The following is a 23,141-nucleotide window of genomic DNA, read 5'->3' as shown; positions in this document are numbered from 1 at the left end:
GTAGCATGGAGAGCTGCATCAAACCAGTCTCATGACTGAAGACCACAACAACAACAGAGTCACTTATCACTCGAAAACTGTGCTCATTTCATATGAGAACAAGGTAGAGGCGATCCTTTCGTTTGACTGCTGCTCCCTTCCGTTGTCTATTTGTAGAATTATTTCGAAAGAAACATTAGCAGCTGTCGTGAATGAGTGATCTAATATGATCGTATTCATGTAATTTCTTGCACAGACTGGTTAGCTTTTGCAGTTCGCTGTAATTCTGCCTCAACTGCGTCACATTTGTTGGTTCAATGGTTCAAATGTCTCTGAGCACTATTGGACTTATCATCTGAGGTCATCAGTCCCCTAAAACTTAGAACTACTCAAACGTAACTAATCTAAGGACATCGCACACATCCATACCCGAGGCAGGATTCGAACCTGCGACCGTAGCGGTAGCGCGGTTCCAGACTGTAGCGCCTAGAACCGCTCGGCCACCGCGGCCTTCAATTTTTTGTTTACTGGGCATGAATTTTTGGTAGCTCAATGGGAATAAATTGCTCAGTAACTCATCTTTCCCTTTTTTTTTGAGTCGATAATTGTACTCTCTGTCATCATTATTTAAAATTTATAATTATCAAAGAAGTAAGCATCAAGAATGAATCTTGTACCTTGACCCTTTCTTGATATGTATTACTCTTGAAGATACATCAATTACGAATATGCCAGTAACGCTCTGAACTGTTTCCTGCGCCAATATTCTTCTAAGCGGCCCGTCTCAAAAGCTGTCAGTGATGGGACTGTCGCCGAGCTTGGGTGCACGCAGCAGCTACATCTTTTCAGTTATTAGACATCGCTTGCAGTTTTCAGTTTCGCTTTGTTTGCCATATTTTACAATTTTGGCGCTAGACCCTGTTCAGATTCCTGGACACAGAAAGTACATTCGCCAAAGCTGGTTTTTGACAACTGCACTGCGTAGAAGCATCGAAACGCCTGAACGTGGTCTAAATGGGTAGTAAATTACTAGGAAACTAAATTACAAAATGAAAGTAACTTCTACGCACATCTAGACGCACTTGAATACTTTATCAGCTTCCAAATCTACGAATAAACTCTCCGAACGACTGTGGAGTAAGTGGCAGAGGTTACTTCCGTTTGTAGCAGTTATTAACTGACCCACACATGCTCAGCATCTATTGCGCCGTGTATTGTCTCTGTATATTGCGCGAAAGTAAGGGGACCAGAACTGCAGGATATTTCTGTACGGTGTTTATGTCCGGGACGCGTCTGTTAGAGCTCTTGACTTCACACGTCGGCGCTGGGCGATGTGAGACTCGCGTGTATTGCGGCCGGGTCGCTTGCCTTGCAAAACACAAGCGGAAATTATGCAGAACGGACGAATGTTTGAAGAGCTTCCAGTAAACATTTCAATGGACCTGAAGCTCATTCACTGCAGCATACATTCATAAAGCACCACCGCAACAACAGCTAATTGCAAATTAGAAAAGTGAACTCAATACTCTGTCGTGTACGACTGCTATTTTCTGTGTATTTCTGTACTTAAACAACCGGTGAACGCGGAATAAAACAAGTATTTACTGGTTATTGAATGGAAGCCTCTATTATCTTAAGTCCGTGGTGTCACACCTGTTGGATGAAAAAAAAATTGCTTTTGTGCTCGTATTTGCCAATCCTGGAAACTGCTCTAAATAAAATAACCATTTGTGCTATTTTGGACAACGAGGTATCCGGTGTTTCCCAAACAGCCAGGAATTTCATTTCGCAATGCACCGCATGGTGCTGTAACATCTATGCTCCAGCACTCTCCCAAATCCTTTGTCATTTACTTCTTTGAGTTCTGCACGGTAATTTGTTCGGAGCGAACTGAATTTCTCTGTGTGTTGGCAGAAACTGCCTTTTAGTGCTCAATGTCAACGTTAAACGGTATAATACGGGGCTTTCAAAAGGTCTCTCCGCAGTGCCGTATGATTGATAGCCGCGGGTGCCGTATGCCGCAGTGAATATACCGAAATGAAAGTCAGTGAAATACAAGTTATTAATTTATTGAATATTCATTTTTACTTACAAATTTTCACGTTAAATTTTGAAAGTGTCCCCCCTGTTGTTGAATACACAATTCAATTCGTTTAATCATGTTTCCAAACACAAGCTTTAACATTTGTTCCGTAACAGAAGCAGTGAAAGTGGATATTGCTGTATTCAATTCATCGACGGATTCTGGACGGTTTTTATAGACAGTTGCTTTCGCTGCACCCTAGAAGAAAAAGTCAGGTGGTGTTAGGTCAGGCGATTGTGGAGGCCAAAGTCCCTGTGAAATTACGCCATCGCCAAAAACATCAGCAAGCAGTGACATTGAAACGCGAGCTGTATGCGCGGGTGCACCATCTTGTTGAAAATAAACGTCCAATATTTCACTTAACACAAGTTCTCCTATGAAACGGCACAGAATATCACTGCAGTATCGTTGTGCCTTTATTGTTTCGTTGAAAAATATGGGACCCACAATCCGACGTCTAGAAATTGCAATCCAAAGTCCTATTTTCACAAAATGAAGCGGTTCCTCATGAATACACAATGGATTGTCAGTACTCCACACACGAGAATTTTACGAGTTCATGTACGCACATAAACGAAACCACGCCCTCATCAGTGAAAAACGTTTCATTAAGAATATCCCTTCAATTTTGGTGAACGAAATTTTTTAACCATTGACAATAATGCAGTCTCTTGCCATGATTAGCATTTTTCAATTCTTGCACGGCTGTCACTTTGTATGGAAAAAGTTCTAATTTTTTTCCTTACAGCTGTGTGATCCTCAGACAAAACGCTATGACGGCCACTTCTCGGTGCATCTGTCACTGAACCCGTACTTCGAAATTTGTTATTCAAATATCGCACAGAATCGTGATGAGGGAGTGTCCGGGAAAACTGAATTAAATGTTTGACGAACTGAAACAGTGTATTTACCGCCAGCTTTGAACATTTGTTAGACTACAAACACAAGTTCTTTACTGGTTAGCGTTTTAATAGTAACAAAAATGAACAAAGGAACTAAACTTAAACGTTCATGTCAACACGTAACGACACACCCCGACGATACTTCTGACGCTGGCTGAGATAAACGTAACAGTGGAATGTTGGGAGAGTCCACTTGAAGGGAAGTAACCAAGGCAGGCTAATAATCATACAACACTGCGGAGAGACGTTTTGAACACCCCGTATATTGCTCAATATATTGAGCGAGCATGAATACGAGGGGCGTTCAGTAAATAATGCAACATTTTTTTTCTGACAGCAGGTTAGTTTTATTCAGTATTTCAATACGCCATATTAGACTATTCCACACTCTTTCGGCTACGAAACCATGTTTTGCAACATAGTCTGGTCAATGCGACCCCATTGTACCTTCATCTACATCTACATCTACAATTATACTCCGCAAGGCACCCAACGGTGTGTGGCGGAGGGCACTTTACGTGCCACTGTCATTACCTCTCTTTCCTGTTCCAGTCTCGTATGGTTCGCGGGAAGAACGACTGTCTGAAAGCCTCCACGCGCGCTCTAATCTCTCTAATTTTACATTCGTGATCTCCTCGGGAGGTATAAGTAGGGGGAAGCAATATATTCGATACCTCATCCAGAAACGCACCCTCTCGAAACCTGGCGAGCAAGCTAAACCGCGATGCAGAGCGCCTCTCGTGCAGAGTTTGCCACTTGAGTTTGTTAAACATCTCCGTAACGCTATCACGGTCACCAAATAACCCTGTGACGAAACGCGCCGCCCTTCTTTGGATCTTCTCTATCTCCTCCGTCAACCCGATCTGGTACGGATCCCACACTGATGAGCAATACTCAAGTATAGGTCGAACAAGTGTTTTGTAAGCCACATCCTTTGTTGATGGACTACATTTTCTAAGGACTCTCCCAATGACTCTCAACCTGGTACCTGCCTTACCAACAATTAATTTTATATGATCGTTCCACTTCAAATCGTTCCCTACGCATACCCCAGGTATTTTACAGAAGTACCTGATATCAGTGTTTGTTCCGCTATCATATAATCATACAATAAAGGATCCTTCTTTCTATGTATTCACAATACATTACATTTGTCTATGTTAAGGGTCAGTTGCCACTCTCTGCACCAAGTGCCTATCCGCTGCAGATCTTCCTGCATTTCACTGCAATTTTCTAATGCTGCAACTTCTCTGTATACTACAGCATCATCCGCGAAAAGCCGCATGCAACTTCCGACACTATCTACTAGGTCATTTATATATATTGTGAAAAGTAATGGCCCCATAACGCTGCCCTGTGGCACGCCAGAGGTTACTTTAACGTCTGTAGGCGTCTCTCCATTGAGAACAACATGCTCTGTTCTGTTTGCTAAAAACTCTTCGATCCAGCCACACAGCTGGTCTGATATTCCGTAGGCTCTTACTTTGTTTATCAGGTGACAGTGCGGAACTGTACCGAACGCCTTCCGGAAGTCAAGGAAAATAGCATCTACCTGGGAAGCTGTATCTAATATTTTCTGGGTCTCATGAACAAATAAAGCGAGTTGGGTCTCACACGATCGCTGTTTCCGGAATCCATGTTGATTCCTACAGGGTAGATTCTGGGTTTCCAAAAACGACATGATACTCGAGCAAAAAATATGTTCTTAAATTCTACAACAGATCGACGTCAGAGATTTAGGTCTATAGTTTTGCGCATCTGCTCGACGACCCTTCTGGAAGACTGGGACTACCTGTGCTCTTTTCCAATCATTTGGAACCTTCCGTTCCTCTAGAGACTTGCGGTACACGCCTGTTTAGAAGGGAGGCAAGTTCTTTCGCGTACTCTGTGTAGAATCGAATTGGTATCCCGTCAGGTCCAGTCGACTTTCATCTGTTGAGTGATTCCAGTTGCTTTTCTATTCCTTGGACACTTGTTTCGATGTCAGCCATTTTTTTTCGTTTGTGAGAGGATTTAGAGAAGGAACTGCCTTACTGGAAGGGCCTGTATGCCTGAATGCTACCCCTCTACTGGTAGGCGACGTAGCCTACATCGCGCTGCATCAATAAATTGCCCAACACCCACGCACTGCTTGCTTCCTGCGGAGTGCGTCCTTCATTGGGCCAAATGGGTGTATGTTGGAAGATGTGAGATCCGGGCTGTAGGTCGGCTGAGGAAGAACAGTGCAAGGAAGGTTTGTGAGCTCCTCTCGGGTGCGCTGAATTGTGTGGAGGCTTAGTTGTCTTGCAGAAGGAGAAGTTCGTTTCCATTTTTGTGACGGCGAACACGCTAAAGCCGTCTCCTCAATACACTAAGGGTAGTATAACGCACTTCAGAGTTGATCGTTACACTGTGAGGAAGGACATCCGACGGAATAGCCCGTTTAGAGAACCAGAAGACCGTCACCATTATTTTACTGCCCCTGAGCGCGCATATTGGAACTGCTTCGGAGGAGAGGTGCTATGGCAGAACACCATGGATCGCCGTTTTGTTTCCAGTTCGAAGTGATGAAACTGCGTCTCATCGCTCCTGACGATGTTTTAGTAATGCAACACATTGTTTTTCTCGGCCAATTTCAGTTGGAAAAAAAATGCGGAATTTCTTGCAGGACATCGTGGAATATTCCCCTATAGTTTCATGAAGTTCCGATTGATGGCGGCAGTATATGTAACCTTCAAAATGGTGTCTGTAATGGAGATACGTTCTAAGCAGAGAGTTTTCATTAAGTATCTTTTGACGGGAAGCTGGTTCAAAATGGTTCAAATGGCTGTGAGCACTTTGTGACATCTGAGGTCATCAGTCCCCCTAATGGACTTGTACCACTATTGAAATAAGCCCTTCAAGTAATTGTGACGTTATGGTGTTTTGTGTTTTTAACTTTATGGTGGGTGGGTTTTGTTTTTTGTTTTAATTCATGTAGTGAATATAGGGTATTTGGGTTTTTGAGTTGCAGGAATTTTGGTTTCAGTTTTCCGAGTTGTAGGTGCTGCTTTTTTGGCATCGATAGCTGCAGTTGAGCTATAGGTCAAGGGAAATGTCCGACTCCACGGTTTGGAGTTGTAGGTGTTTGTTATTTGATATCGATAGCTGCAGTTGCGCTAAGTAGGTCGAGGGAAATGTCCTATTTTACTTTTTAGGGTTATAGGTGATGCTTGTTTCGTATTGATAGCTGCGATTGACCTATATAGATAAAGGAAATGCCGATTCCTGTGGCTCAGTTGGTGTAGCATTATTTTGTAATTTAATTTTTTTTGTGCTATCTGTTTTGGGATGGTGCGGTGTTTCTTTCTTGTTGTATACTTAGCTTGCATCCTTTCCTTAAACTCCCAGTTTTCCGTGGATGACCTGCTAATTTCATTTTATTTTTGGAGTGAGATGTTATTGTGTCATTTTTATTTTTGTCCCCGTTCGCTGTTGTGTGTATGTAGTGACACCACTGCCGTCATTTGGTATACGCTGGAAGTAGCCGTTGCTACCATACTGATGACGTCATGCGTCATAGGTGACGGGTGGAATCGGACGCTTCTGTAATCCGCGTATGGTTCAAATGGCTCTGAGTACTATGGGACTTAACATCTTTGGTCATCAGTCCCCTAGAACATAGAACTACTTAAACCTAACTAACCTAAGGACATCACACACATCCATGCCCGTTGCAGGATTCGAATCTGCGACCGTAGCAGTCGTGCAGTTCCGGACTGAGCGCCTAGAACCGCTAGACCACCGCGGCTGGCAATCCACGAATGATGGTATCTTTTAGCTGTGGACCGTATACAGGATATCCCAGGAGGGATGGTCAATATTCAGTGAAATGACATCAACGAAGGAAGCTAGGAAATCTGGTGAACAATAGCTCTGAACTGCATGCATTAAGAGCTATAAGCACTTCCTTATCTTCGATACCGTGAAACTAATCTCTTCCACTGCTAGCTCTTTATTTCGATTCTCTGAGAGATGATAATGTGGACCAAATCATGAGAAAGACGTCCAGTAAACATGGGTTTTAAAGTGCGTACTTTAAGAGCTATGAGCACTCGGTCATTTTCGCTACTGTGAAACACTCATCTTCCCCTGAACGAGTGCTCGTAGTTCTAAAGGTATACATTTCGCAGCCCACATTTACTACAGTTTTTTTTGTCTCGAATTATCCTTTCTGTCATGTCCCGGAATACTGTCCACTCCTCCTGGCACAACCTGTAGAACAGTGCCGAAGGTCTTATAGAAATCCAAAAGTACGTCATCTCTCTGTTGGCCTGCGTCAACTGTTTGCCAGATTCCGTGCAAGAACGAAGTGATCTGTAACTCCCCTGAATCGTTTGAAGTAATGCTGGGGTGTTTCCTTACCAGCTTCTGCTCCTACTGGAATGTCCCCGTTGCCGACACGAATGCCGGGATGATTCCTGGAAGGAAGCCACGCCATTTCCGTCGCCAACATGTTGTTCGCTGTGTGTCTCTAACCCATTAAGTACCAATGTCCTATTTTGAGGACAGAGCACATATTTATGTATAAATACACAATAAATTATTAATTTGCAACTATGGCTGTTCTACGTCATTTGTTGATGCTTTTTATAACAAACGTATGCTTACAGGAAATTGAAAGCAATAAATCCTACCATTAATTGCTTCTTGAACACTAAGGCACACTTTTCGTTATTACAGGTATTTACTTTATCGATAATTTATAAAATAAATAAATAAAATAAAATATTAATTTTACTTATGTATTATAGTGATTGGTTGTAATTAATAATTGCTTATCTGGAACGTGGACGTTTAATTATTTGGCACCAGACGCTTGACAATGGCTTTTTCGTAAATGTAATGTCATTCGTAGTTGACCGTGAAATAAGACTCAAATAATCGGTCTTCGTATTTAAAACCTTTCCAAAGACTGCTGCGGTAGGTGCGGACTCAAAATCTAAATCTCAATACTAGAATAATTTGCCAGCCATGAAAATACGTCGTACAGAGGTGACTGTCCACTAAACATAAAAAAGTTTACACAGTTACTTAAATCAGATATATTCAGCGAATAAGCCTACAGTTACATAATTCAACTTACTTTCATAAATATAGATTCTGTACAGGGTCGAGTGCTTTGTGAGATTGCAACTCGCAGTGTTCTTATATAACATCAAATATGGCGGTGTGCCAGTTAATAAAATATACGTGCTTCGACCCCCTTCTTCTTGAAGAAACATAAGAGTGTCGTAATTGTATTTTGTTTTATCAGCGGCATAGCGCTGCAGTTCTGTGCCATAGGCTTTATTTATTTGTCAGAGATTAATTATTTAATTAAGATTTCGCGTTACCGAGGAAATTCACGCACGGCGTGCAAATGTGCCTGTATAAATTTAGTAATATTTGAAATATGTGGCAAAGATCATTTCGTGATTATTTATAGTGCATAATCTGTCTTTTAAAGTACTTGCATTGTTAGCGCAATTGGACTTATATTCACTGTTTTCCAGTGTCATAAAATTTGGTGTACTCGAAATGGGACACTGGGACTTGGTCTCATCATTTCAGTTATTTGTATTGCTGCACTACTGCTGATGTATTTTCTTTTTAGAACAAGGTAATTTTATCAGATTTTGTTGCTGAGGTAAGTAACGGCCCCTCTTTTATGTTATCCGTTAGTAAATAATACAGTTCCAGATGGACAGAGGTATTTACACATTCCCCTTTCTGTAGTTTGTGCTAATGTATTATTCTTTCATTTCACTTTATTTTATTTCATTTCGTTTTATTACAGAGGGCAGCTAACCCTCTGACTGAACACGCTGAGCTACCGTGCCGGCTTCGAAGCACGACTCACGCCCGGTACTCACAGCTTTACTTCTGCCAGTACCTCGTCTCCTACCTTCCAAACTTTACACAAGCTTCGGTAGCTCAGATGCTAGAGCACTTGCCCGCGAAAGCTAAAGGTCCCGAGTTCGAGTCTCGGTCGGGTACACACAGTTTTAATCTGCCAGGAAGTTTCATATCAGCTCACACTCCGCTGCAGAGTGAAAATCTCATTCTGCAAAAACATATTGTGTGAAATGCCGTGTAACACTGTGTATGAAGTGTTCTGTACCATTTCACAAGAAATAAATAGTTAACACTTGAATACAGTTTAGTATGCTATACGATACTGTTAGATCCCAGCGTCCTATTTTGAGGACGGCCATTATATCAGAATGTATAAATATTTTTTGGCTATTTTTGTACGTATTGTGGTTCATACAGTATGTACATTATAATTAAGGAATGAAAACTTCAGTTTAAAAATATTAGTTTGGGACTTAATGGGCTAATAACCACGGTATCTATTATTTGTCGGGAAGAAGTTGTAAGACGTAATTCTTGAATCGGACGGACTCACTCTCATTCGTTAGGTCTGCACGTGACAGTTCAGGCAGTATTTTGAATTCTTTGTTCTTGTTAGGTTCTGTAATGTCTAGGATTTGCAGCTTTATGAATTTATTCTCTTGACCTATTGGTCTTTTACATTATTAATTCTCTTTGTTGAAGCCTTGCAAAACGTACTTCGCCTCCCTGCATTTTGCCTCTTGATCACTTTGAAACGCCTTCCACATGCCGCTAGTAGCGTAGTACATCATGATGCATACAGTGCAATTAATAATGTTTTTCTTCTTTTTCTTCTAGGTAATACGGAAGTAATGCAGTAACGTCTTCGCCTTCTCGAAGTATGTGAGTAATTTTAAACTGAGTTTTATCCAGTAACTGAAAAAGAATAACTTCACAAGAGACGAGTAGCTGCAAACTGTATTACATTGTAGCCGAAAGTGGGTATCATCCGAGCCAACTTTTACAGCGTGCAGATTCAGGTTACGATGCAACAAGAAATTGTCCATCTGAAGCAGTTGACTATATAGGTCGACTAAAAGAGCCTAGGATTCAATAGAAAAGTGCTCGGCGTCTCCTTGGAGCGCCAGATTCACGCCTGCTGACAGTAAAGGTACCCTCTCTCGAAGTCGTTGCGTCGAAAAAAAAAAAAAAATGCGATATAGTCGGACATCGTGAGAGAACGAAGTTGATGAAGGCGATGATTAGCTCTTCCTTATGGAAGCACCATGCCGATGTATCCTGCGAACGTGTGCTCAACCATGTTGCTCTGACATTCACAGACTGGTGAATGAGGCTCGAAGCAGGTCAAGAGAGGCAGGACAGATGTCAAATGACATCAGCCGACCCCACTTAACCACCCCACCCCCTCCCGCCTCCCCCACCGTCACTACCCTGTTGCAAACCTACCTAGCAAACAGCTGTAGTACGGAAACGGCACGTTTCCTGACGTCTGTTACTATTCAGAATATTACGAGGGCTATCCACAAAGTACATTACGTTTTGGAATTAAAAATAAATAAAGTATTGGGATTTTTTTTATTATATGCAGATGAAAGACACACTTAAATACTACTTTTCTACATAGTTGCCATTTAAATTAAGGCACTTGTAGCGATGGACGAGCTCGGAAATTCCGTCGTCGTAAAATTCGGGCGTCTGCCCCTTCAGCCACGTGGTTAATCAGTAACCCGGTAGAAATACGATTTTTGCGGATTTACTGGAAAGAGGCACTACAATAAACTCTCAAAGGTATTGCCAAACTCTGCAGAACCTCAGAAGAGCAATACAAAACAAGCGCATTGGAAAGTTGGGCTCAAAGATCTTGCCGATTCTCGACAACGCCCGGGCCCACACGGCAAATGCCACTCGTGGAGTTCTCGAATCTTTTAAGTGGGAGTTGTTTCTTCATCCGTCGTACAGTCCCGACCTGGCACCGACCGACTTCCACTTATTCCCAGCAGTGAGGAAGTGGTTGGCTGTGCACCGTTTTGATGACGACGCACAGCTTCGAGAAGAGGCAACCACGTGGTTGAAGGCGCAGGCGGCCGAATTTTACGACGAAGGAATTTCCGAGCTCGTCCATCGCTACGATAAGTGCCTTAATTTAAATGGCAACTAAGCAGAAAAGTAGTATTTAAGTGTGGCTTTCATCTGTATACAATAAAAAAAATTTCCAATACGTCATCTATTTTTAATTCAAAAACGTAATGTACTTTGTGGATAGCCCTCGTATGCACTCACTACCCTCTCGCACATGTCCGAAACAGCAGACACTGTTTCGATCCCGCAGCCATTATGAATTAAGACACAAATTAATTACAGACATCGGCTGCTTAGCATGACTTCGAAATATAAAATGGCTCTGAGCACTATGGGACTTAACATCTGTGGTCATCAGTCCCCTAGAACTTAGAACTACTTAAGCCTAACTAACCTAAGGACATCACACACACATGCATACCCGAGGCAGGATTCGTACCTGCGACCGTAGCGGTCACGCGATTCCAGACTGACGCGCCTAGAACCGCACGGTCACAACGGCGGCTTCAAAATATATTCTTGATTGCGCAACTTCTTATTAAGCGTTACGGATTTCAAAATCTCATCGTCAGGCTGAATGTGTGGAATGAAGCGTACAAGAAATTAATGACAAGAAATGTACACTAGTGTGTATCTAAGTATTGCACTGCACAGATATGCCAAATAGTATCGTACTTACTTAAAAATCAAATTTTAGTACGAAGCTCACGAAAGTGATAAGATTAACTGAACACGGTAGAAATCATATAGGCATATTTGACAGTGCCATTGAAGTGTTAAAGAGGTGGACCATTACCAGCAGTAGGTGGCGCTGAGATTGACCATAGAAAGCAAGTCAGAGAGTACGTTTACAAACTACTGCACACTGCGACTGAGTAGATGTCAGATTTGACAAGTACATTTTTGTTACTTTTATAGAAGAGAAAATCATACTAATAGCATGGAAGGTAACATCGTAAAAAACTTTACAGGGGTAGTCTTAAGTCAGTAATCAAAAGAGAAGACAATTGTAACCAACCACTGGTGTGGTACAATATAAACATAAACCCAGTATGAGTAATAAGTAAAATGTGTGTAGGAATATCTTCACAACCATCACAAAATGAATGTACATATCAAAGTTTTGAACATGGGTGCTTGGTTCGGTGAGCATTTTTAAATTTAAAAAAAGAATGGTTCAAATGGCTCTGAGCACTACGGGACTTAACATCTGAGGTCATCAGTCCCCTAGAACTCAGAACCACTTAAACCTAACTAACCTAAGGAGATCACATACATCCATGCCCGAGGCAGGATTCGAACCTGCGAGCGTAGCGGTCGCGCGGTTCCAGACTGTAGCGCCTAGAACCGCTCGGCCACACTGGCCGGCTATAAATTAAAATTGAAACAAATGACCCCTCGGTCACAATTCTTTTTAGTCTTATTAACCATGTCCCAACATTACTTAGAGTGCCTTCATCGGAATTTAGACATTTAAAGTGTGTCCATGTGTAGAGTGGGGAATGCACGCAGTCTGTCTGAGTTTGGCTGAGGGCAGATGGTGATAGCCCGGACGAAAGACTCACTGTGACCATGCTGTCGGTATTATAGGGCGATCTCTGGCCACTGCGTCTGCCGATCATTGTCTGTGCCACTCCGAAGCACAGCCTGAACTGTGAACGAAACTACGTTTTGTTTTCGTCTCAGAGGTAGCGTTTTAGTATTTTTTTTAAAAATTCCCGATTCCCGGTTCCTTTAGATCCGTCAACGTCCCGAGGATAGGGCTCTTTCGGAAGTTCCTTCAGCTCTGGAGAAAAATCCATCAGTGGTCGCTAGGGAGCGCACGGGTGTATTTCTCATCGGATCTCGCGCAGTGGTGGGGTGGGGGGGAAATATCGGCCACATTTATCCGGTCTTACTCCTCTCCACCTCTCCTCAGACAGTACCGACCCCTGACCGTGGAATCCTGTCGGAGAGTGGCTGAGAGGTGGGGGGGGGGGGGGAGCGTGGCAAGGGGGGGGGGGGGGGAGAATCTCCGTTGCCAATCTACAGCTCTTCCCTCTCCACATCTGCCCACACTACCTGCTGTCTCTCTCTGCTGTCCCAGTTTCTCTGCCGCCTGCGCAATATCGCCCGCAGCGGGCTAACCCCCTACCCTGGCTCCCCCTCCACTTTCCTCTCCCCCCTCCCTTCCACTACACTCCCTGCGCTACTGGCGGGCTTCCCCCCCCCCCCCACCCCTCCCCCCATACCTGTATACTACCTGTGCGACCTGCGGGAATCAGATTAGGCGGCGCAGCTCCTCTGATTCGGCGTGCTGAACTTCCGAGAAGGAGGCGGCGGCGACGTCTTTGCTGGAATTTTCTGGCGAAATACTCCGAGTGGTGAAGGGAAGTGTCTTGTAGCAAGAAGCTGCAATCCACATATTCGTCAAACCGCGTAGACTTATCTGACTGAAAGGGTCCGGACACCATTGTGTAATCCGGAACTGACCTTAAGATGTTTCAAGAGGCCGACCCGCCGGTACAAGTTCCCTTAGCGCTAGGATTTCACCCAGAACAAGTCCCGCCCAGTCACCACGCTTCCACGCCTATCCATGGTGTCTAAGGCGCAAACTGGAAGCTACATCAAAGTTGTTATCGTCACAGTCCAACACCTAACACTGCGATGAAATTCAGTAATGATAAGAATTTTTTTCTGCATAGTAATATAATATGGATCTGCATTATTAAAGAAATAAAAATTTCTATAGAGAATTGAAAGCATCGCCTGCAATAGAAAACGAAAAATAACGTGATGTTATTTAAGCGCAATAAACCAATTCACTTACTATAATAAGTTTATTTGAGGGGAAAAAGCTGAGCAAACATACAATGCGAAAACAATGGTCTTGAATCTGTCATGTCGCTAGTAAAGCCACGGATGCAGTCGAATAACTCTGTTGTTTAAAATCGACGTTATATAGAAATAAGTGAAGGTCGTTTGTGTGGTGTCACCGCCAGACACCACACACTAGCTGGGTGGTAGCCTTTAAATTTATTTGACATATATCTTTGACGTGGCGCTAAAAGGTGTGTTACACTGCCATCATATTTTTAATCAAAGTTCAAGATGGCTCACACCAACAACTTGTTATTAACCGCAGCAGTTGCATGTGCCACAATTGCACTGTGTGCACATGTGGAAGAGAAGAGGGGCCGTGTGTTTTACGACGAGTCTAAGAAAGTATTAAACAAAACTTCTTACGTGAGCTTGTAATGGAGGACGTCAAGTTGCACATCAGTTACTTAAGAATGGATGAGCATACATTTCTGTGTGTGCTCAGTGAAGTTATCCTCATATCACAAAGCACAATACTCACTTACGAACTGCTATATCTGCAGAAGACAGGCACACTGTTACACTCCGATTTCTTGCTACAGAAGAGGGTTAGGTAAGGTTATGTTAGGTCAGGTCAGGTCTCCAATCTTCTTAATCTCTCTTTTTTTTTTTCAGCGTGCCTCACGTTGTAAAGCGCCTCATCAGCTTCATACATCTCTATTAATTTTGTAGTTGTCGGTCCACACCAAATGTATTCACTGGTCATGTTTACAAACACACTACAGATGACAGAACGATGCAGCGATGCTGCGCTCCACTTGGTAACATGTCACATTGCAGTGAACAGAAGACAAGCGACTTCTATGATAAAATCCACAGCGAGGCCCTAGATTTGATCAAATTTGTTTGACGACATACGAGATTTGACAAAGTGCCCCATTACACCATCAAACTTCTTTGACATAAATATTTGACGTGTCAGCTTTAACAAAGAAATTTGGTAGTGCAATACTGGCCTAAGGAAAATACATTTATTCTGGCCCGAGACAAGTAACTGTTGTTACTAAGTATCTACTAACAAGTTGCCTTTTGCCACTCAGACATTAGGTGGAGTCTATGGGTGATAAATACTGTCTTTCAGTTATTTTACAATGCCAGGAAGCGTTGATATTGGTTCAAAACGGTTCCAATGGCTCTGAGCACTATGGGACTTGACATCTGTGGACATCAGTCCCCCAGACTTAGAACTATTTAAATCTTACTAACCTGAGGACATCATACACATCCAGGACCGAGGCAGGATTCGAACCTGCGACCGTAGCGGTTACGCGGTTCCAGGCTGAAGCGCCTAGAACAGCACGGCCACACCGGCCGGCGTTGATATTAATAAATAAATACATATATAAATAACTTTCGCATAACTGAAGATGCACGATCTTATACGAACTGTACCGATCGTATGCTCGAGTTACAGACTGTTCGCCAGAGTCGGGAGTCACCAATAGGATGCCTTTAGATCTTTAACAGACAGTGTTTAGTCAATGTGAACAAGTTCATTTTAAAGTGTTTCATAAATAAAGGCACCATAATGGCATGCTGTGCAAGAAATTATTTGTTAAAAAAAAACATCTTCCCGTTTCATTAGGTAAGACATAGACTTTAGTATTGCTACGGCTGTGCAAGGGGACATAAAACTACAAGACCATGTCCACATAACTCAGTCAGTTCAAGGACAAACTAGCTTAATTATCCCAAAACTCGGGTGGGAGAGCGTGGCCAGTCACGCTTATGCGTCTTATGCCACCACTTACGTACGGACTCTCCGGGTAAACTGACACATTTCTGGAGGTTCAGTGCGGATCGGAGGTTCTTGCAACCTGCGCGATATTCCTGTAATCGATACGTGTTAACAAGGAGAGTAAAAGGTTTCACAGTACAACCAAACGAAAAAATCCCAGAACTGTAAATTTGTAACTGTACCCAATAATTTTTTTTCTTTTTTTGGAATTTGTCATCACACTGTCTTTACACTCGTGTGTTAAGACTATTTTTTCTCAAGAACGGGTTGGCGTATCAAGTTGAAATTTGTAACATATACTACGGTCCCTTGGCGGTACAATAAACGTTAATTTCGAAATCTGTGCAACCACAAGATACGGCCACTTATGTCACATACTTTGATACTCGCAAACTCACTTATCAAAACCTACAGGACTTCCCATTAGCTGCAACGGTGAAATTTGGCAAGCAGTAAGGTTTCGCGGTGCAAGTTCAATAAAAAATACGGATACTGTTAGTATGTAATTACACTCCTGGAAATTGAAATAAGAACACCGTGAATTCATTGTCCCAGGAAGGGGAAACTTTATTGACACATTCCTGGGGTCAGATACATCACATGATCACACTGACAGAACCACAGGCACATAGACACAGGCAACAGAGCATGCACAATGTCGGCACTAGTACAGTGTATATCCACCTTTCGCAGCAATGCAGGCTGCTATTCTCCCATGGAGACGATCGTAGAGATGCTGGAAGTACATCTGTGGAACGGCTTGCCATGCCATTTCCACCTGGCGCCTCAGTTGGACCAGCGTTCGTGCTGGACGCGCAGACCGCGTGAGACGACGCTTCATCCAGTCACAAACATGCTCAATGGGGGACAGATCCGGAGATCTTGCTGGCCAGGGTAGTTGACTTACACCTTGTAGAGCACGTTGGGTGGCACGGGATACATGCGGACGTGCATTGTCCTGTTAGAACAGCAAGTTCCCTTGCCGGTCTAGGAATGGTAGAACGATGGGTTCGATGACGGTTTGGATGTACCGTGCACTATTCAGTGTCCCCTAGACGATCACCAGAGGTGTACGGCCAGTGTAGGAGATCGCTCCCCACACCATGATTCCGGGTGTTGGCCCTGTGTGCCTCGGTCGTATGCAGTCCTGATTGTGGCGCTCACCTGCACGGCGCCAAACACGCATACGACCATCATTGGCACCAAGGCAGAAGCGACTCTCATCGCTGAAGACGACACGTCTCCATTCGTCCCTCCATTCACGCCTGTCGCGACACCACTGGAGGCGGGCTGCACGATGTTGGGGCGTGAGCGGAAGATGGCCTAACGGTGTGCGGGACTGTAGCCCAGGTTCATGGAGACGGTTGCGAATGATCCTTGCCGATACCCCAGGAGCAACAGTGTCCCTAATTTGCTGGGAAGTGGCGGTGCGGTCCCCTACGGCACTGCGTAGGATCCTACGGTCTTGGCGTGCATCCGTGCGTCGCTGCGGTCCGGTCCCAGGTCGACGGGCACGTGCACCTTCCGCCGACCACTGGCGACAACATCGATGTACTGTGGAGACTTCACGCCCCACGTGTTGAGCAATTCGGCGGTACGTCCACCCGGCCTCCCGCATGCTCACTATACGCCCTCGCTCAAAGTCCGTCAACTGCACATACGGTTCACGTCCACGCTGTCGCGGCATGCTACCAGTGTTAAAGACTGCGATGGAGCTCCGTATGCCACGGCAAACTGGCTGACACTGACGGCGGCGGTGCACAAATGCTGCGCAGCTAGCGCCATTCGACGGCCAACACCGCGGTTCCTGGTGTGTCCGCTGTGCCGTGCGTGTGATCATTGCTTGTACAGCCCTCTCGCAGTGTCCTGAGGAAGTATGGTGGGTCTGACACACCGGTGTCAATGTGTTCTTTTTTCCATTTCCAGGAGTGTATATTAGACGAATAAAGTATTTGCTTTCTCCTTTTTTATCCGACGTCAAACTTGAAATTAAAACGATCAGTATCTCTGCATTCAAGCTGACTGAGTCGCAATGGTAAAACTCAGGCAAGGAGTGACTTTATTGCTCATATGATGTATTTCGGAATTTATGCATCGTCAAATATGGCGCCTTAAGTCGTATAATGTTACTTATAATCCGTCTTAATAAAAAAAAAAATTGCATCATATGACCTGTTTCGGTTCATGCAGAATCATCTTCAGATCTGATATTTCAGTTACAGATGTAACGCGTCCAAATCCAGCAACTTTTACATGCTGCGTCACAACTGCAACTGAAATATCAGATCTGAAGATGGTTCTGGATCAACCGAAACCGGTCATATCAATAAAAAAAAAAAATTGCAATCAAGACGGATTATAAGTAACGTTATACAATCACTGATTGCTGCTATCCCATCAGACATTATGTCTGTTTTTGCAAAGCTTCAAGTTGTATTTGAAACAAACATTCGAAGACCTCCTAGGTATCTGATAATAGATGAATTCCGAAACGCGTGATACGAGCAATGAAGCCATTCCTTGCCTGATGTTTAATTTTTGATATTGCGTCCCAATAATCCAGAATGGAGATCTGCTGAGAATTGTAGCAATCGTCGCCTGCCAACTGCACGACTTTATTTCACATTTTTCTTCCTAAATATTGGAATCGAGGCAATAATGGCCGTGAACCTCGATTCTCGGAATGGATGAAGTGTCTACATAAAGGGTGATAGTTATTGAACTATATGAATAAAACAAAACAAAAAAACTTGTGTGCGGTGTGCGTTAGGACGTTCAAACTGCACGGTTGGCCGCGAGGCATAATGGGAGTTTGTATGCGCATGCAAACTCGCCTTGTTGATCGTCATTCGCACGTGAAAATGTCACGGTACAGCGTGCCCCGGGGTATAGCGCTTGTCGAGGCCTACTCTGCAAGGAATAGCAGACCAACTGCGGCTCAAAGGAAGTTTGCGACCGTGTTCAAGCATGCTAATAATCAAGAATTTATTCGCAAGTTTGAGAGAACTTGTATTGTTCTTGATGACAGTGTGGGTAATGTCGGCCGTCCAAAACTAGTGAAAACGCCTGGAAACATCGAGAACACACGCGCTGTGTTCCAAATCGGACCCAGGAAACCGATCAGACGATCTGCACAACAGGCGGGAACCGACCGGGAGACACTGGAACAAGTTGTTGTTGAAGACGCGCATCTCTTCCCATACGAAATTAATATCCAACATCCATTAAGCCACAGGCCCATGGAACAGAGGTTGCGTTTCGCCGACACAATTGCCCACAGCATAGACATTCATTACTTTGATATGTGGTTCAGTTCAGCGACGAAGCTCACTTTTTAATTGAAGCGGTTCGTCAATACACAAAATTGGCGCATTTGGGGGAATGAGAATCCGCATTTCGCGATCGAAAAGGCTCTTCACCCTCAAACGGTGAGCGTGTAGTGTGCAATGTCCAGTCACGGAATAATCGGTGAGGTATTCCTCGACGGCACGGTATTTACCGAATGGTACGTGAAGGTTTTGGGAGATGATTTCGTCCCCTTTACCCAAAGTCACCCTGATTACGACAAGATGTGCTTCAGGCAAGACAGAGCTCGATCTCATCGAAGCTGGCCGGTGTGGCTGACCGGTTCTAGGCGCTTCAGTCTGGAACCGTGCGATCGCTACGGTCGCAGGTTCGAATCCTGCCTTGGCGATGGATGTGTGTAATGTCCCTACGTTAGTTAGGCTTAAGTAGTTCTAAGTTCTAGGGGACTGATAGTGCTCAGAGCCATTTGAACCAGTTTGATCTCATCGAAGCAGGAGAGGGTTTGATGTCGTGGAAGAGCAATTTGGGGAATGCTTTCTGGCTCTGGGGTAACCAGAGGCCAGTGGCATGAGCCTCGATTGGCAGCCATATTCTCCGGATCTGAACACATGTTGTGGGGCTATATAAAAAAGAAAAGTTGTGCAGCAATAACCCCAAAACCATTGCTGAGCTGGAAACAGCCATTCAGGAGTTCATCGACAACATCGATGTTCGAAGACTTCAGCAGGTCACGCAGAATTTCTCAATTCGTCTTGTACCGCATCATCGCCAGTGATGGCCAATCATACATGTCATAACCTAAAACCGAATATCTGTGGTGATGTTTGGGTGTTGAATGAAGTGTGCGCACGCCGTAGTTGTTAACTTTTTTTACGTTTTTTTTTTTTTTTTTTCGTGTTGTTGTCGTCCTCAGTACGGAGACTGGTTTGATGCAGATCTCCACGCTGCTCTATCCTGTACAAGCTTCTTCATCTCCCAGTACCTACTGCAGCCTACATCCTTCTGAATCTGCTTAGTGTATTCATCTCTTGGTCTCCCTCTACGGTTTTTACCCTCCGTGCTGCCCTCCAATACTAAATTGGTGATCCCCTGATGCCTCAAAACATGTCTTACCAACCGATCCCATCTTCTAGTCAAGTTTTGCCACAAACTCCTCTTCTCCCTAGTTCTGTTCAATACCTCATCAATAGTTATGTGATCTACGTTCAGCATTCTTCTGTAACTCCACATTTCGAAAGCTTCTATTCTCTTCTTGTGCAAACTACTTATTGTCCGTGTTTCAATTCCATACATGGCTACACTCCATACAAACACTTTGACTCCCTAACACTTAAATCCATACTCGATGTTAACAAATTTCTCCTCTTCAGAACCGCTTTCCTTGCCACTGCCAGTCTACATTTTATATCCTCTCTACTTCGACCATCATCAGTTATTTTGCTCCCCAAATAGCAAAACTCATTTACTACTTCAAGCGTTTCATTTCCTAATCTAATTCTTATATTCATCTTGTATAAATCTTATATCCTCCTTTCAAGACACTGTCCATTACGTTCAGCTGCTCTCCCAGGTCCTTTGCTGTCTCTGATTGAATTACAATGTCATCGGCGAACCTCAAAGTTTTTATTTCTTCTCCCTGGATTTTAATGCCTACTACGAACTTTTCTTTTGTTTCCTTTACTGCTTGCTCAATATAAAGATTGAATAACATCAGGGAGAGGCTACAACCCTGTCTCACTCCCTTCCCAATCACTCCTTCCCTTTCATGCCCCTCAACTCTCATAACTGCCATCTGGTTACTGTACAAATTGTAAATAGCCTTCCGCTCCCTGTATTTTACCCCATCCACCTTTAGAATTTGAAAGAGAGTATTCCAGTCAACACTGGCAAAAGCTTTCTCTATTTCTATAAATGCTAGAAACGTAGGTTTGCCTTTCCTTAATCTAGCTTCTAAGATAAGTCGTAGGGTCAGTAATGCCTTGCGTGTTCCAAAATTTCTACGGCATCCAAACTGACCTTCCCCGAGATCGGCTTCTACTAGTTTTTCCATTCGTCTGTAAAGCATTCGCGTTAGTATTTTGCAGCCGTGGCTTATTAATTGGGTAATTTTCGCATCTGTGAACTCCTCCTTTCTTTGGGGTTGGAATTATTACATTCTTCTTGAAGTCTGAGGGTATTTCGCCTGTCTCATACATCTTGCTCACCAGATGGTATAGTGTTGTTTTAGGCCTGGCTGTCGCAACGCTGTCAGTAGTTCTAATGGAATGTTGTCTACTCACGGACTTTTTTAAATTTATTTATTTATTTATTTATTTGATATAGTTCAATGGCAGAAAATGCTAAGAAATTTTAGTCTTATGTCAAAGCCTTAAGTGGATCAAAACAAAATGTCCAGACACTGCGACCAAAATGGTACTAAAACAGAGGATGACAGATTAAAGGCCGAAATACTAAATGTCTTTTTCTAAAGCTGTTTCACAGAGAAAGACAGCACCGTAGTTCCTTCTCTAGACTGTCGCATAGATGATAAAATGGTAGATATCGAAATGGACGACAGAGGGATAGAGAAACAATTAAAATCGCTCGAAGGAGGAAAGGCCGCTGGACCTGATGGGATACCAGTTCGATTTCACACATAGTACGCGGTGGAACTTCCCTCCCCTTCTTGCAGTGATGTACCGTAGGTCTCTAGAAGAGGGAAGCGTTCCAAAGAATTGGAAAAGGGCACAGGTCATCCCCGTTTTCAAGAAGGGACGTCGAACAGATGTGCAGAACTATAGACCTATATCTCTGACGTCGATCAGTTGTAGAATTCTGGAACACGTATTATCTTCGAGTATAATGACTTTTCTGGAGACTAGAAATCTACTCTGTAGGAATCAGCACGGGTTTCGAAAAAGACGGTCGTGTGAAACCCAGCTCGCGCTATTCGTCCACGAGACTCAGAGGGCTATAGACACGGGTTCACAGGTAGATGCCGTGTTTCTTGACTTCCGCAAGGCGTTTGACACAGCTTCCCACAGTCGTTTAATGAACAAAGTAAGAGCATACGGACTATCAGACCAATTGTGTGATTGAATTGAGGAGTTCCTAGATAACAGAACGCAGCATGTCACTCTCAATGGTGACAAGTCTTCCGAAGTAAGAGTGCTTTCAGGTTTGCCGCAGGGGAGTGTCGTAGAACCGTTGCTATTCACAATATACATAAATGACCTTGTGGATGAGATCGGAAGGTCACTGAGCCTTTTTGCGGATGATGCTGTGGTATAACGAGAGGTTGTAACAATGGAAAACTGTACTGAAATGCAGGAGGATCTGCAGCGAATTGACGCATGGTGCAGGGAATGGCAATTGAGTCTCAATGTAGACAAGTGTAATGTGTTGCGAATACATACAAAGAAAGATTCCTTATCATTTAGCTGCAGTATAGCACGTCAGCAACAGGAAGCAGTTAATTCCATAAATTATCTGGGAGTACTCATTAGGAGTGATTTAAAATGGAATGATCATATAAAGTTGATCGTCGGTAAAGCAGATGCCAGACTGAGATTCATTGGAAGAATCCTAAGGAAATGCAATCCGAAAACAAAGCAAGTAGGTTACAGTACTCTTGTTCGCCCACTGCTTGAATACTGCTCAGCAGTGTGGGATTCGTACCAGATAGGGTTGATAGAAGAGATAGAGAAGATCCAACGGGGAGCAGCGCGCTTCGTTACAGGATCATTTAGTAATCACGAAAGCGTTATGGAGATGACAGATAAACTCCAGTGGAAGACTCTGCAAGAGAGACGCTCAGAAGCTCGGTACGGGCTTTTGTTGAAGTTTCGAGAACATACCTTCACCGAAGAGTCAAGCAGTATATTGCTCCCTCCTACGTACACCTCGCGAAGAGACCACGAGGATAAAATCAGAGAGATTAGAGCCCACATAGAGGCGTACCGACAATCTTTCTTTCCACGAAGAATACGAGACTGGAATAGAAGGGAGAACCGATAGGGGTACTCGAGGTACCCTCCGCCACACACCGTCAGGTGGCTTGCGGAGTATGGATGTAGATATAGATGCAGATGTAGATAATTGTCTCCCTATACATGATTAGGTTTGTATGGATCCGTGAATGCAGGAGTGCTATTCGGATCTGGCCTTTATTTTCTTGAGGACCAATTGGATGAAAATCAGTGTGGGTTTAGGCCTCTTAGAGGTTGTCAGGACCAGATCTTTAGCTTACGGCAAATAATGGAGAAGTGTTACGAGTGGAGCAGGGAATTCTATCTATGCTTTATAGATCTAGAAAAGGCATACGACCGGGTTACTAGGGGGAAGTTATTGTCTGTTCTAC

At 43.7% G+C, this 23,141-nt stretch overlaps 1 protein-coding gene across 1 annotated transcript in view; it reads left to right on the top strand.

Annotated features, from left to right (window-relative positions):
• LOC126295146 (high affinity cGMP-specific 3',5'-cyclic phosphodiesterase 9A-like) overlaps window positions 1–23,141 on the top strand; it is a 2,007,270-nt gene that overhangs the window by 1,400,014 nt on the left and 584,115 nt on the right. Inside the window, exon 3 of the mRNA XM_049987432.1 lies at window positions 9,658–9,702. The gene's annotated coding sequence lies outside the window, so the exon portion shown is untranslated. The remainder of the gene's footprint in view (window positions 1–9,657; window positions 9,703–23,141) is intronic.

This window comes from Schistocerca gregaria, chromosome 11 (genome assembly GCF_023897955.1).
Source record: "Schistocerca gregaria isolate iqSchGreg1 chromosome 11, iqSchGreg1.2, whole genome shotgun sequence".
Taxonomy (NCBI): Eukaryota; Metazoa; Arthropoda; class Insecta; order Orthoptera; family Acrididae; genus Schistocerca; species Schistocerca gregaria.
Note: the sequence above shows the minus strand (reverse complement) of the source record. Positions and strands in the feature narration are given on the sequence as shown.